At 40.8% G+C, this 17,450-nt stretch overlaps 1 long non-coding RNA gene across 4 annotated transcripts in view; it reads right to left on the bottom strand.

The window, feature by feature from the left end:
• Positions 1-9,452: 9,452 nt before the first annotated feature.
• The window catches only part of LOC130282238 (uncharacterized), a 57,856-nt gene continuing 49,858 nt past the window's right edge, over positions 9,453-17,450 (bottom strand). For 3 of the 4 annotated variants that reach the window (XR_008846298.1, XR_008846299.1, XR_008846296.1), the window contains exons 2-3: positions 15,281-15,469; positions 10,804-11,060 (exon numbers count right to left, since the gene is read on the bottom strand). This is a non-coding gene — a long non-coding RNA (uncharacterized LOC130282238). Of the gene's footprint in view, positions 10,190-10,803; positions 11,061-15,280; positions 15,470-17,450 lie in introns of those variants that run through there. The other variant, XR_008846297.1, reaches the window with a different exon arrangement.

Here is a 17,450-nt window from a genome sequence, read left to right as displayed (position 1 = left end):
TATATATATATATATATATGTATTGTGGCAGTGTGGCAAGGAAAGGGTGTATTTCCTTGGCTCACCCTGCAGAAGCTCTCACCTGCTTCTTAAGTAATGAGGCAAAAGGGAAGGGAGGTGTATATGAGATGGAGACTCAGTGTAATGGGGGCTCTTCCTAGGAGACAGCATGTGGGCTGTAGGGAAGACAGAGGCTGCTGAGAAGTACACGGCCCGAGCTATGAATGGCTCAAAGAGAGTGACATGAATTGTGAGTAGAAGGTTGCAGGGGACATATGTTTAACCGGCTGAGGGAAGCTCAGCGGTTGTTAGTCAGGACAAGCTGATCTGTTTAGTCAGTGACCAGACGGTCTAGGATTTTGTTTTGTTCCTGCTTTTTGTTTATTTCTTTCCCTGCAACCTGTCTAATAAAACTGGCAAGGTGCCAGATTTGCATTATAAGCGTTTGTTTGCTGGTTTATTGAGAAGAAACGCATCGTGGCGTGGTCCAGGACGATCCCAGAGCTAATCCCCAAGACGGATCGTCACAATATATATATATATATATATAATTTTTTTAAAATATAGAAACCAGTATATTCAGCACTATCCAAAGAAATAGATGTAGGTGGTGCCAGCGTCCAGAAAACCTGATCAGGGTTTCTCCAGATAAATATCCAACAAGAGACGCAGAACTATAAATAGATTTACATATAAATTTTATTTAAAACTTCTTCTACCAGTCTTTACTATAGTTCTGGTATTATATTCGTGAAACAAGAGTACCGGAACAACACAGAAATGTATAGAATGTATACCCGAATATAGATTCTTTACAATTGAATTGTATTGTAAGAGGGAATATAGAATTGTCCACACTAAGTTTCTTTGAGGAGTAAAAATTCAGACAGTTTCGGAAGCAAATCGACATTTAAATTCCACATGACTGACAAGTTTTAGTAAATTCTGGGTGCGTGGGAGGGCATGCCCGTTTTTATCAGACCACGCCCACTTTATACTAAACTCCGCCCATTAGGCAACCACACAGTAGAGGGTATGTTCACACGGCGCAATCTCCGCTCGATAATATTTTGAGTAGGCATCGGCGAAGTAGACCTGCGCTGTCCCCATTGATGGCAATGCATTTGGCGCGGAATGAACATGTTTATTTTTTCATCGCGCAAATCTCTGAAATTCTGCAGTGTAAATGATTCAACGGAAGACCCATTAACGTCAATGCCAGATCAGTGCAGCGGAATCTCAGAACAGAATTCCTGATAAAAAATTAAATTAAAAAAAAGCTGTCTTCAGCACCTGTGCTGAAATCCTGGACTGGCAAGGAAGGGAATGTAAGACCCTGCTACAAATCTGCCTTTCATTCCATAAAAATTGTGGCCCAAAAACAGACTAGGGATTCAACAATTCCTGAATTCCACGTACTTCCAGCTTTCCCTGGATGGAATATGCACTTCCTAAAAACTGGTAGCTACTTACGACAGGTTCTGTGGAGAAATATAGCAAACTCACCCCCCCCATTCCCGTCTCACAGTGTTTACAAACACAGACATGTCAGGATAACAAGGTGCATGCTTAAAAAATAGTGTTTTGCAATCAGGCCACCTCCAGCCATTGCAAAACTACAACTCCCAGCCTACCCGGACAGCCAACTCCCAGCATGCTCAGCCATACAGGTGGCTTACTACCAGCCATCAAAATGTGTTACATTAAAATGTCCCTTTTTAAAGGTTGCAAACTTCCAGACTCCAACTCCCATCATAGATTCAGGGTCCTCACAGCCTCAGCTTGCAGTTAGACCTCGTATTAAAACCCAGTAACAATCTGTCTTCAGCACCTGTGCTTACTTTGGCCACACTGAAAAACTGGAATGGCCAGGAAGGGAATGAAAGGCCCTACTATCTACCTGCCTTTCATTCCATAAAATTTTAGGCCCAAAAACAGACAAGGGATTCAACTATTCCTTGATTCCTCATACCCCCAGCTTTTCCTGGATGGGATATGCACTTCCTGAAACCTGGTAGCTACTTATGACAGATACCTTGGGGAGATATAGCGATCCCGACCCCCATTCCTGTCTTACAGTGTTTACAAACACAGACATATCGGAAGAACAGGCGTACATGCTTACAAAGCAGTGTTTTCCTACTAGGGTGCTTCCAGTCGTTGCAAAACTACAACTCCCAGCATGCCCGGACAGCCAAAGGCTGTCCGGGCATTCTGGGAGTTGTAGTTTTGCAACGGCTAGAGACACCCTGGTTAGTAAACACTGTTAAAAAGCATATAGGAAGACAAAACTTACTCTCCATTCTGTATAATATTAATGCTTAAGTATAATAAAATATATAAAAATAAATAAATAGAAATTAATTAATTAATTAATTTAAAAATTTTTTTTAAATAGATGAATAAACATCTGAATTATAAAGCACACACGCTCCCGAAACTTTTCCCAATCTCATGATTTGAATTTCCACACTGAAAAGTTGGTGCTTCGGAGGGAAGCATCGGAGATTACATCTATAATACAGTAACGGTATATATAATAATATAATACATAAAATAGAAAATAAAAATACATTTTTAAGTTATTCTATTTGACCAATCTCTGTTATAAAGTTTATACTCCCGAAACTTTTCCTAATTTCACGATTTGAGTTTTTGAAAAGTGGGGGCATCGGAGGGAAGCATAGGAGATTATATATATATATATATATATACAGTATATATATATATATATATATATATATATATATATATTGCATAAAATAGAAAAGAAAAATAAATAAGTTCTATTCGTCCAATCTCTGTTATAAAGCTTACATTCCCGAAATTTCACGATTTGAGTTTCCAGACTGAAAAGTGGGTGCATCGGAGGGAAGCATCGGAGATTACATATATATATATATATATATATATATATATATATATATATATATAAAATAAATAATATAATAATAAAATATATATAATATAATAAATAATATAATAAATAAAATAAATATTATAAAGCCTACACGCTCTTGAAACTTTTCCTAATCTCACGATTTGAGTTTCCAGACTGAAAAGGGGGTGCATCAGAGGGAAGCGTGGAGATTACATACATAATATATATAATATAATAAATAATATAATAATAAAATATATATAATATAATAAATAATATAATAAATAAAATAAAAATAAATATCTGAGTTATAAAGCCTACACGTTCTCGAAACTTTTCCTAATCTCACGATTTGAGTTTCCAGACTGAAAAGTGGGTGCATCGGGAGTAAGCAGAAAGATTACATATATAATATAATAAATAAAATTAAAAAATAAATGAGTATCTGAGTTGTATTCGGCCATTGTTTTATAAAGCCTACACGCTCTGGAAACTTTTCCTAATCTCACGATTTGAGTTTCCAGACATAAAAGTGGGTGCATCAGAGGGAAGCGGGGAGATTACATATATAATATAATAAATAATATAATAAATAAAATAAAAATAAATATCTGAGTTATAAAGCCTACACGTTCTCGAAACTTTTCCTAATCTCACGATTTGAGTTTCCAGACTGAAAAGTGGGTGCATCGGAGGGAAGCGGGGAGATTACATATATATAATAGGATAAATAAAATTAAAATAAATAAATATCTAAGTTCTATTCTGCCAATGTGTTATAAAGCATACGCGCTCCCGAAACCTTTCCTAATCTTACGATTTGAGTTTCCTGACTCGAAAACTTGGTGCTTCGGAGGGAACCGTGGGGAGATTACGAGACAGGGCCAGAAGTGGCTGCTTTTTTCCAGAACATCTTAGGAAGCGGCTGCCTTCTGAGTGGTGGCGTGCTGTCTAATACCGCTCGCTAGACCTGGTGCAATTTAGTTGATATAGTGCAATTTCCTCGTACACTCGGAGCTGATCTGCAGCCTGACCTCAGACAATTTGTCTTCTTTCTGGGAGCAATGTCAGGCGAAAGGAAACTATTAAGTCAAGGAGGCGATCCTGCGAGGCTAGTCCGCTGTGTAAACAGAGCTTGACCTGCGCTCATTTATTTCTGGTCCTTTCCAAAAAAAAAAAAAAAAAAGACACTTTACAGATTTTGGAGGCTTAAAAGTCTCTTGCCCAAATTCTACCTCCACATTTTTGAGTGCTCACAGAGGGTTTCCTGTTTTCCCAGTGTCGGCAGAAGTCACAGTCAAATCTGAAGGACCCTGGGTCTTGGCTGCAGGAAAAAGAAAACTGTGACACGGCATCGACTTTACTTGGAAATTAACTTTTGTTCATCCTTTTCGGGAAAAGCTGGGAGGCGAAAAAAAAAAAAAAAAAAAATATATATATATATATATATATATATATATATATATATATATATATATATACAGTGAACCCCCGACCTACGATGGCCCCGACATACAATCATTTCAACATACGATGCTTTTTTATGTCGGGGCCATCGCATAAACGGCTATCCGGCAGCGTAGACTGCTTCAGCTGCCACCGGATAGCCGTTTACGGTGCCCGTGTGGTCCGCTGACGATCTCTCACTTGTCCTCGGGGCTCCGTAACATACTCCTCGGGATCCCCTGCATCGCTAGCGCTCTCCATTGTTGTCATCACTTCGCTGCGCACGCCGTCCCGTCATCCAGTAGGAGCACCGTGCGTAGTGACGTGATGGCGGCGACGGAGAGCGACGTTCCCAGGCAGCAGAGACCTTCCCGGTGCATCGGGGACACCCCGGGGATGCGGCGACAGCGATGGAAGGCGACATCCAGGGCAGCGGTGACGGTCCGGATCGGCGGGGACACGTGAGTATAACCTCCAATACCAGTGGTCTTCAACCTGCGGACCTCCAGATGTTGCAAAACTACAACTCCCAGCATGCCCGGACAGCCAACGGCTGGGAGTTGTAGTTTTGCAACATCTGGAGGTCCGCAGGTTGGAGACCACTGTCCTATAGTTTACATTGCACGGATCCCTCAACATACGATGGTTTCAACAAACAATGGTTCATTTGGAATGGATTACCATCGTATGTTGAGGGACCACTGTATATCCACAGTAATGGCGCAGCACTCCAATGTAGACAAAAATGTGAATTTATTCTCTCATGTCTAAAAACAAGTAGCAACGTTTCAGCTCCTCCATGGAGGAGCTGAAACGTTGCTATTTGTTTTTTAGACATGAGAGAATAAATTCACATTTTTGTCTTCATTGGAGTGCTGCGCCATTACTGTGGATATATATGTATATACAGTGACCCCCCGACCCACGATGGCCCCGACATACGATCATTTCAACATACGATCACTCTCGGAGGCCATCGCATGTTGAAGGCAGCATCAACATACGATGCTTTTGTATGTCGGGGCCAAAGCATAAACGGCTATCCGGCAGCGCAGACTGCTTCAGCTGCCACCGGATAGCCGTTTACGGTGCCCCGCGTGGTCCGCTGACGATCACTTACCTGTCCTCGGGGCTCCGGCGCATCCTCTTCGGGATCCTCTGCATCGTCGGCGCTCTCCGTCGTCGTCATCACGTCGCTGCGCACGCCGTCCCGTCATCCAATAGGAGCGGCGTGCGTAGCGACGTGATGGTGGCGACGGAGAGCGAGGATGCCGGGGAAGCAGAGGCCTTACCGCAGCGTCGGGGACACCCCGGGGACGCGGCGACATCGATGGACGGCGACATCCAGGGCAGCGGTGACGAGCGCTGATGGTCCGGAGCGGCGGGGACACGTGAGTATAACCAGTATATACCAGTGGTCTTCAACCTGCGGACCTCCAGATGTTGCAAAACTACAACTCCCAGCATGCCCGGACAGCCGTTGGCTGTCCGGGCATGCTGGGTGTTGTAGTTTTGCAACGTCAGGCGGTCCGCAGGTTGTAGACCACTGTCCTATACTTTCCATTGCACGAATCCCTCAACATACAATGGTTTCAACAAACGATGGTCCTTTTGGAACGGATTACCATCGTATGTTGAGGGACCACTGTATATATATATATATATATATATATATATGTATGTATGTATGTATGTATGTATTTATTTATTTATTTTTGACACCCAGCCTTTCCCGAAAAGGATGAACAAAAGTTATTTTCCAAGTAATGTCGATGGCGTATTTATTTTTTTCTCCCCTTCTAACAGGGAGGAGGGGGGGGGGGGGGATGATGATTGTATAATATTTGTATTTGGTGATATGTATTTTGTTTGTATGTATTTGTAATAGCAATATCACAGTTTTCTTTATATATATATATATATATACGTATGCAACAAGAACCATCCAGTTGTGTACGTTTTTGGTCATGTACGGTTTTGTGTGTTTTTATTTTTATTTTTTTTTACCGTACACAAAATTGCAGTCTCCTACAGTTTTGTGTCCTGTTTAAAAACCGTATACGAACCATGTACGTTTTTTTTTTTTTTTTAACAATGAAGTCAATGTTCTGGATCCAAGAGGTGTTTTAGGAGCCACCACCATAGGGTGTGTCTTACTAACTTGTGGACATCATAGAGCAGTGGTCTCAAACCGTGGTCCTCCAGATACTGCAAAACTTCAACTCCCAGCATGCCCGGAAAGCGGCCGACTGTCATAGAGGGAACCTCCACTATAAATCAGTCATGGGGACCATGCAGGCAATGGGGGAGATTCATCAAAACCTGTCCAGAGTAAAGGTTGCCCAGTTGCCCATAGCAACCAATCAGATCACTACTTTCATTTTGCAGAGGCCTTGTTAAAAATGAAAGAATCGATCTGATTGGTTGCTATGGGCAACAGGACAATTTTTCCTCTGCACAGGTTTTGATAAATCTCCCCCAATGGTTGTACTGTCTGTGATTCTCCTCACCCCCTACCCCAGGCACTTAGCATCACTCAGCAGGTACAACAAAGATTATGGCGTTTCATGGGCGCGATCCGATTTGCGGCGCTCTGTTTATACTTTGTATTTCAGGCCCCTCATGTGTCTGTCTCTGGGGTTGACATCTGTAAGACATCTAGGAGATGCATGTTAGGCATTGTGTATTTATTACCACCGTGAAACATAACAGATCCTATGTATGATAGGCTTCCATAGTGAAGACAGACCTGGACATGACATCATGAAGACGGAGAAACACAGAAAACGGATACAGAGAACAGTGGAGTCAACATTTCTTTCTGTATTTTTTTTTGCACCTATTTGTATCTTTTCACATTTGGATTGTAAAAAAAAAAAAAAAAAAACATGGTGAGGAACATCAGAAAGCAAATCTTCCCTTAAAGGGGTACTCCGGCGCTAAGACATCTTATTGCCTATTCAAAGGATAGGGGATAAGATGCCTGATTGCTGGGGTCCCGTCGCTGGGGACCCCCGTGATCCTGCAGGCAGCCCCCCCGTTACTATCAGTCCCCGGAGCATGTTCGCTCCGGGTCTGATGAGTGGCGATCACTGTCACGCCCCCTCCCATAGGCTTGCATTGTGGGGACGGAGCGTGACGTCATACGGGGGCGGAGCCGTGATGTCACAATGCTCCGGCCCCGTGATCGCCACTCATCAGACCCGGAGCGAACATGCTTCGGGGACTGATGGTAACGGGGTGCTGCCTGCAGGATCACGGGGGTCCCCAGTGGCGGGACCCCTGCGATCAGGTATCTTATCCCCTATCCTTTGGCTAGGGGATGAGATGTCTTATCGCCGGAGTACCCCTTTAAAGGGGATGTTCATGTAATAGGCAAAGGGACCAAATGAGTTTATACTAAACTAAACCATCACAACATTTAGCAAAATTTCTAGTACAACCATAAAAAGGTACTGGTGCCAGAAAGTTAAACAGATTTGTAAATTACTTCTATATAAAAATCTTAATCCTTCCAGTACTGATCAACTGCTCTATGCTCCAGAGGAAGTTGTGTAGATCTTTCCAATCTGACCACAGTGCTCTCTGCTGACACCTCTGTCTATGTCAGGAACTGTGCAGAGCAGGAGAGGTTTGCTATGGGGATTTACTCCTGCTCTGGAAAATTCCTGACATGGACAGAGATGTCAGCAGGGAGTAATGTGGTCAGGCAGAAAAGAAATTCAAAAAGAAAAGAACTTCCTGTGGAACATACAGCAGCTGATAAGTAATGGAAGGATTAAGATGTTTAAATAGAAGTAATTTACAAATCTATATACACTTCCACCAGAGATGTGGAGGGCACTCACCAGGTCCTGGAGTGCTATATCCCGGGATCCACAATCGCGAGTCCCGCAGGAAGGAGCAGCAGCTTGTGGGGGAGTCTCAGACACTGGACACGGACCGTATCACGCCCTCCGGTGCTTCGTCAGGCCGCTCCAGGACCGGGTGAGTGCCCTCCACATCTCTGGTTGAAGTGTATCTATTTATGTTTTGTTCCAGTGAGGAGCACCCCCGGGAGAATCCTACACCTCACATATAATCCATAGGTCTGGACCGGGATATTATAGGGGGTCCGTGACTGTTCATAGCGGGACTACTGACAGGTTTATTAGCTGGTAGTGCCGGTGAACCTTTCTTTTTTCCCTGGTATTGACGTAATTTACAAATCTGTTTAACTTTCCTGCATGAGTTGATTTAAAAAAAATTGTTTTCCACTGGAGTACCCCTTTAAAGGAGATCTGCCGTGTTAGACACTTATCCCCTATCCACAGAATAAGGGAGAAGTGTCTAATCGCGGGGGGTCTGACCGCTGCAGGAGGCGTGTTGGTTGCAGCATAATGCCATGGCTGACCCGTCCCCTTCATGTATCTCTATGGGAGAGGCGGAGATGCAGCGTTCATGCAGCCCCGCCTCTTCCATAGAGCTGTATGAAGGGGGCGTGTCGTTGATCAGTGAGGTTGAATGACACTCGCATTAGTCGCGCAGAGCCGGGAGATCGCGGGGGTCCCAGCAGTCAGACCCCCCGCGATCAGACACTTATCTCCTATCCTGCGCATAGGGGATAAGTGTCTAACACTGCAGTACTCCTTTAAAGTATACAGTTCTGGTGTTTTGTTACATTAACCCTTCAGAGGGTTGACAAATATTAGCACTCCCTGTTATTGAGCCCTTTAGCTCCCTACGTGGTGCACAGCTATTTCTAATTCTCTCCCTATCAGGGAGTGAGACAGGAGCATGTAAAAATCTTAACCCTTCCAGTATTATTCAGCTGCTGTATGCTCCAGAGGAAGTTGTGTAGTTCTTTCCAGTCTGACCACAGCACGCTTCTGCTGCTGCCACCTCTGTCCGTGTCAGGAACTGTCCAGAGCAGGATAGGTTTGTTATGTGGATTTGTTCCTACACTGGACAGTTCCTGATACAGACAGAGGTGTCAGCAGAGAGCACTGTGGTCAGACTGGAAAGAACTACACAACTTCCTCTGGAGCAAACAGCAGCTGATAAGTACTGGAAAGATTAATATTTTTAAAGAGAAGCCAGTTACAAATCTGTATAACTTTTTGGTACCAGTTGATTAAAAAATAAATAAATAATTTCTTCCAGAGTACCCCTAAAATATACGTCATTTTGCGTTAAACCTATTCCCGCCTGTGACGTAAATATATGTCATAGGGGTCAAATTCCATGTAAGTGGGAGGTCTAATGTGCAGGCGTTAAAGCGCGCTTCTCACCGTAACCAACCGTGCAACATTGCTCCTCTGTAAAGGGTTAAGGGGAAACGAGGCTGGAGTGGAAATTACCGACAGGAAACGCCACTCGGGGGCAGCAAGAATAGATCGTGTTAAACCCATCATACCATAACTGGGACCATTAATCTGCTCAGTGTCAGCGCGTCTGCAGCGTGTCCCCCGCCACCGGAGTCCAATCACTCCATACATTCAGAGGAGGAGGAAATATTCGGAGCCCCGGTGTCATGTGACCTTATAAAGTTACCTCCGACGTATGGAAGAAAACAGGCCGAGCGCATTGAGAATCTCAAGATGTTTGTTTTCTTTCCTGCACCTGGGTCCGTATGATCTCATCGCGTTCACCTACCCCGTGGTTCAAAGCCAGACAAGGGGCTCTGTTTGTTTTCATCGGCTACTTAGTACTTCACCAAAATCAGCTTTTCCCCCATTCGGTAATTATGCAAATTGACTTTTTATGACTTAATGTGGCTCTTTTTAGTCTTCGTGAATCTTGATACTTTCCTTGCCGGAGAGGTTCTGGAATGAGACTGTAACAGGTTTGTCTTCGGGATTCTTGGTGAAACATGTTGTAATCCTTAAAAAAAAAAAAAAACATGTTACATTTGCCTCCATTCTTTACACTGCTATTCAGCTCACTCTCCAGATCAGATAAAAAAAAAATCTTAATCCTTCCAGTACTTATCAGCTGCTGTTATGATCCACAGGAAGTTCTTTTCTTTTTGAATTTCCTTTCTGCCTGACCACAGTGCTCTCTGCTGACACCTCTGTCCATTTTAGGAACTGTCCAGAGCAGGAGAGGTAGGTTTTCTATGGGGATTTGCTCCTACTCTGGACAGCTCCTTAAATGGACAGAGGTGTCAGCAGAGAGAACTGTGGTCAGGCAGAAAGGAAATTCAAAAAGAAAAGCACTTCCTGTGGATCATAACAGCAGCTCATAAGTACTGGAAGGATTAAGATTTTTTAATAGAAGTCATTTACAAATCTGTCTAACTTTCTGGCACCAGTTGATTTAAAAAAAAAAAAAAAAAAAAAGTTTTCCTGTGGAGTGCCCCTTTAATTAAAGCAATGTTTCCCAACCAGTGTGCCTCCAGGTGTTGCAAAACTACAACTCCCAGCATGCCCGGACAGCCAACGGCTGTCCGGGCATGCTAGGAGTTATAGTTTTGCAACAGCTGGAGGTATACTGGTTGGGTAACACTGGATTAGTGTCAAATACTGAAAAATGTTCTTTATTTTATTTTTTTTTCCCTATTTTTCATCGGCTACTTAGTACTTCACCAAAATCAGCTTTTCCCCCATTCGGTAATTATGCAAATTGACTTTTTATGACTTAATGTGGCTCTTTTTAGTCTTCGTGAATCTTGATACTTTCCTTGCCGGAGAGGTTCTGGAATGAGACTGTAACAGGTTTGTCTTCGGGATTCTTGGTGAAACATGTTGTAATCCTTAAAAAAAAAAAAAAAAAAAAACATGTTACATTTGCCTCCATTCTTTACACTGCTATTCAGCTCACTCTCCAGATCAGGCAGTAACCCCTTTGACCATAGGGTGAATGATGAAACTTGCACCAGGTCCCTTTAGGGAATGTAGGACTACGTAAACTGTTATATTAGTTAAACAGATTTGTAAATTACTTCTATTAAAAAATCTTAATCCTTTCAGTACTTATGAGCTTCTGAAGTTAAGGTTGTTCTTTTCTGTCCAAATCCTCTCTGATGACACCTGTCTCGGGAAACGCCCAGTTTAGAAGCAAATCCCCATAGCAAACCTCTTCTAAACTGCGCATTTCCCGAGACACGTGTCCAGAGAGCACTTAGACAGAAAAGAACAACCTTAACTTCAGAAGGTCATAAGTACTGAAAGGATTAAGATTTTTTAATAGAAGTAATTTACAAACCTGTTTAACTTTCTGAAGCCAGTTGATATATAAAAAAAAATTTTTTTTCCTGGAATACCCCTTTAATTAAAGGGGTACTCCACTGGAAAATGTTTTTTTTTTTACTCTAATCCAGTGTTACCCAACCAGTTTACCTCCAGCATGACAGCAAAAGGGGAAACCAATATATAGATAAGATCATAGGAGCTCAGCCTTCCCCTCCCCTATACAATGACTTCTGCACAAGTCACAAAGAATGCTCACAAATCATCCCCATACAAAGAATAGGGTGTGGAGATGTCCATGGGGCTTGCTGTGAAGCAAATGATCTTAAAAAAACTGCTTTGGCAAGATGGCTGCCCCCATTATAATGGGGGGGAAAAATGGAAAACTAATTACAAAAATAGAAACTATAAAAAATTGGAAAAATAAAATAAAAAAGAACATGTTTCAGTATTTTACTCTAATCCAGTGTTACCCAACCAGTATACCTCCAGCTGTTGCAAAACTACAACTCCTAGCATGCCCGGACAGCCAGAGGCTGTCCGGGGATGCTGGGAGTTGTAGTTTTGCAACACCCCGAGGCACACTGGTTGGGAAACATTACTTTAATTAAAGGGGTACTCTACTGGAAAACTTTTTTTTTTTTTTAAATCAACTGGTGCCAGAAAGTTAAACAGATTTGTAAATAACTTCTATTAAAAAATCTTAATCCTTCCAGTACTTATCAGCTGCTGTTATGATCCACAGGAAGTTCTTTTCTTTTTGAATTTCCTTTCTGCCTGACCACAGTGCTCTCTGCTGACACCTCTGTCCATTTTAGGAACTGTCCAGAGTAGGAGCAAATCCCCATAGAAAACCTCTCCTGCTCTGGACAGTTCCTAAAATGGACAGAGGTGTCAGCAGAAAGCACTGTGGTCAGGCAGAAAGGAAATTCAAAAAGAAAAGAACTCCCTGTGGATCATAACAGCAGCTCATAAGTACTGGAAGGATTAAGATTTTTTAATAGAAGTGATTTACAAATCTGTTTAACTTTCTGGCACCAGTTGATTTTAAAAAAAATGTTTTCCACCGGAGTACTCCTTTAATTAAAGCAATGTTTCCCAACCAGGTGCCTCCGGCTGTTGCAAAACTACAACTCCCAGCATGCCCGGACAGCATCTGGCTGTCCGGGCATGCTAGGACATGATGTTTTGCAACAGCTGGAGGTATACTGGTTGGGTAACACTGGATTAGAGTCAAATACTGAAACATGTTCTTTTTTTCTTTTCTTTTTTTTTCTTATTTTTCTATAGTTTCTATTTTTTTCATTTAGTTTTTTTACATTATAATGGGGGCAGCCATCTTGCCCAAGCTGTTTTTAACAGCATTTAGTCACTTAACAGCAAGCTCCATGGACATAGACACCATGAAAATCTCCACACCCTGTTCTTTGTATGGGGCTGATTTGTAAGCATTCTCTGTGACCTGTGCAGAGGTCATTCTATAGGGGAGGGGAAGGCTGAGCTCCTATTATCTTATCTATATATTAGTTTCACCTTTTGCTGTCATGCTGTACAGATCATCTTCCAGCAGCCTCTTCCTTATCATCACTTACAGAACAGAAAATCAGTGATGAGGATTATGTTCTGGATGGAATGGGGACTAGAGATGAGCGAACTTACAGTAAATTCGATTTGTCACGAACTTCTCGGCTCGGCAGTTGATGACTTTTCCTGCATAAATTAGTTCAGCTTTCAGGTGCTCCGGTGGGCTAGAAAAGGTGGATACATTCCTAGGAAAGAGTCTCCTAGGACTGTATCCACCTTTTCCAGCCCACCGGAGCACCTGAAGGCTGAACTAATTTATGCAGGAAAAGTCATCAACTGCCGAGCCGAGAAGTTCGTGACGAATCGAATTTACTGTAAGTTCGCTCATCTCTAATGGGGACCCCTAGTGATGTTTTTATAAGCCATGATTTCTATAAAAAAGGAGGTAAAAAAAAATTTATGACGTATATTAGAAAGGTTAATGTTTTGCCAACATATAAAAAGTTTCTAGGGCCGCATTCACACCACGTTTTTGAAATACTGTTCCCGTATGTTTTCAATTTGAAAACCATAAGGAACCGTATTAAAAACCGTATACCGAAAAAACGTTTAAATGATTCTCCATTGAAAACCGTATGACAAATGATGCATTTGATTGTATACTTTTTGCGTCTTGTACGGTTTTGTCCGTTTTTTTTCCTGTACCCAAAACCGTAGCCTACAATGTTTTCTTTTTTGTCTGTGTGAAGAACTGTATTTAAACCGTATACGGTTCCTTTAACATGAGAGTCAATGAGAACCATAGAGGACTGTATGTGCGTACGGTTCCATCCGGTTTACACAATACGGTTTTTGAGTTTGCACACGGGCAGTGCACACCGAATGGAATGAAAAGTTCAAAACGTATACTTTATTTATTTATTTTTAAACGGATGCAAGCGGACATCTTTTCTCAACAGTATACGGGTCAAAATTTGTACACACGTTTTGATACAGTTTAGTCAGGTTTTGAGGAATCCATTTTTCATCAAAAACCTGATACGGGAACTGAATTGCAAAAACGTGGTGTGAATGCAGCCTAATTCTGACAGTGCCCATTTAAGCTTTAAAGGGGTATTCGAGGAAAAAAACTTTATATATATATATATATATATATATATATATATATAGATATATATATATATAGATATATATATAGATATATATATATAGATATATATATATATATATATATATATATATATATAGATATATATAGATATATATATATATATATATATATATATATATATATATATATAATCCCAAAATAAAGCAGCACTACTTATCCAGTCCAACCAAAAAATTGGTGCCAGCGTCCCAAAGGACTTGATCAGAGTCCATCCAAGATAAAAACCAGATACAGGCGCAGCACTCCAACAAAATAAGTGATTTAATGTCTCATGTCAGCATTACAACGTTTCAGCTCCTCCTGGAGCCTTTTTCAAGCTTGAAAAAGGCTCCAGGAGGAGCTGAAACGTTGTAATGCTGACATGAGACATTAAATCACTTATTTTGTTGGAGTGCTGCGCCTGTATCTGGTTTTTATATATATATATAGATATATATATAGATATATCAACTGGCTCCAGAAAGTTAAACAGATTTGTAAATTACTTCTATTAAAAAAATCTTAATCCTTCCAATAATTATCAGCTGCTGAAGTTGAGTTGTTCTTTTCTGTCTGACCACAGTGCTCTCTGCTGACATCTCTGCTTGTCTCGGGAACTGCACAGAGTAGAAGAGGTTTGCTATGGGGATTTGCTTCTACTCTGGACAGTTCCCGAGACAGGTGTCATCAGAGAGCACTTAGACAGAAAAGAACAACTCAACTTCAGCTGCTCATAAGTAGTGAAAGGATTAAGATTTTTTAATAGAAGTAATTTACAAATCTGTTTAACTTTCTGGAGCCAGTTGATATATATATATATATATATATATATATATATATATATATATATATATATATATATATATATATATATTTATATATATATATATATATATATATAATTATTATTATTATTTTTTTTTTCCTGGATAACCCCTTTAATATAATTGGTTGATATGGATAAGACCAAAAGCTTTTTTTTTTTTTTTCACATTTTTAATTTCCCCCATTCATAAATTCAAAAAAAGGACATAAATTTCATCTTATTTTAAAGGAAAATAAATAATGTCCTTTAGTGGCTTGTTCTTCATTCGTATGATTGAAAACTACCTCCGCTTCCAAGGCGTTGTAAAGTACACACACATGTAGATGTTGGAAGGCTTCCACCTCCAGAGAGACCTTGTCTTCTATCTGATCGCGCATTTTAGAGCCAAAACATCTCGTAATCAGAAATGAGGTTACATCACATCAGGCACAGACCTTTCCTTCCCAATTTCACCATCGCTTTCCGATTGACAGCTGAAAAAGATTTAAAGAGACGGCGTCTTATTGGCAAAGTCAAAGTTGATGGAACACAACTTTTTGGAGTTCGGCCACCCTTTAATTCCCTCTTTTATTTCCCCAATAGCGAAGGATCTGTAGATGTTTTCATTATGCAGAAGGGCGGATCTCGAGAAGGAACATGTTTAATTTCTTATATAAATCTTCTTCTAAAAGGTTTCTACATATATAAAATTATTAAAACTTAAAAGTTACTGCAAAAAAAAAATACTATCATATAAAATACACAATAAACATAATTATTTAAATGAAAGGTTGGAAAGGATTCTGTGATTTTTCAAAAACATTTTTTAGACCAAAATTATTATCACCCTTAAAGGGGTACTCCGGTGGAAAACATTTTTTTTTTTTTAAATCAACTAGTGCCAGAAAGTTAAACAGATTTGTAAATTACTTCTATTTAAAAAAAAAAAATCTTTACCCTTCCAGTACTTTTTAGCAGCTGTATGCTACAGAGGAAATTCTTTTCTTTTTGAATTTTTTGTCTTGTCCACAGTGCTCTCTGCTGACACCTGATGCCCGTATCAGGAACTATCCAGAGTAGGAGAAAATCCCCATTGCAAACCTCTCCTGCTCTGGACAGTTCCTGACACGGACAGAGGTGTCAGCAGAGAGCACTGTGGACAAGACAAAAAAAGAAATTCAAAAAGAAAAGAATTTCCTCTGTAGCATACAGCTGTTAAAAAGTACTGAAAGGGTAAAGATTTTTTTTAATAGAAGTAATTTATAAATCCTTTTAACTTTCTGGCACCAGTTGATTTAAAAAAATATGTTTTCCACCGGAGTATCCCTTTAAAGGGGTACTCCACTGCTAGACATCTTATCCTAAAAGATAAGATGTCTGATTTCAGGGGTCCTTCTGCTTGGGCCCTTGTGATATCCCGCAGCATCCTGCGGCAGCGGTCGTGATGTCACAACCACGCCCCTCGTGATGCCACGCCCCCTCCATTCATGTCTAAGGGAGGGGGCGACACGCCCCCTCCCTTAGACATGAATGGAGGGGAAGTGGCGTGACATCACGATCACGGCCTCTGGCTCCGAGCGTTCTGAACAAAATGTTCAGAAAGTTGGAACACCGGAGTACCCCTTTAAAAGGTTTGGTCTACAAACCACATTTAATACCCATCCACCAAATCAGTATACAATGAGGTCCCATACGATGATAAATGTTGTCTGTAGTCCAAACCCTTTAGCATCGGGGACAACTATCTTATCATGGGGGGGGGGGGGGGGTTCAATCATAACCCCCCCCCCCCCCCCCGCCACCCCTTATATCTTGAAAATAGTCTCCCGTATCCTGTGAGTAGGGGATAACTTTGCAATAAAAACTACATCTCCTCCCACAAAAAACAAGCCCTTATATGGCTACGACTGGAAGATAGAGACCACACAAAAACTAATTCATTTTAATTTTTAATTGTTCAAAATTAAACCCTATTAAAAAAAAACTATATCTATAAGCTATATGGGCATGAATATATTAACCCATAAAATTAAAATATAATCTTATTTAAGCTGCACATAATTTAAATACAGCAAACAATAAATATTGAAATTGCCTGAAATTGAGTTTTTTCCATTCCCTACCAACCAGAGAGAGTTGATCAAAGTTGATCAAAGTTTTTTTTCCCAGAAAATTTTATTTCAACGACAATTATACATTCTATATAAAATCGCATTTCCATTTTTCATTGTCTGTTAGAAAAATTATCCTTTTTACCCCTCCCCCCCCCCCCCCCCCCCCTGTACATTTCTACAATCCGGTTCCAGTGCCCTGTCCGACCCTCGCCACTGAATATTCCTTTTGCCTTATCTAATACTACCTCACCTCCTCTTTCACACACCCCCTCCCCTAAATAAACCTTCCTACATATAAATTGATAAAAGTTAATCAATAATTTATATGTATCCCAAAATGACATTATTGAAAAATACAACT

Source organism: Hyla sarda, chromosome 7 (genome assembly GCF_029499605.1).
Source record: "Hyla sarda isolate aHylSar1 chromosome 7, aHylSar1.hap1, whole genome shotgun sequence".
Classification (NCBI taxonomy): Eukaryota; Metazoa; Chordata; class Amphibia; order Anura; family Hylidae; genus Hyla; species Hyla sarda.
Note: the sequence above shows the minus strand (reverse complement) of the source record. Positions and strands in the feature narration are given on the sequence as shown.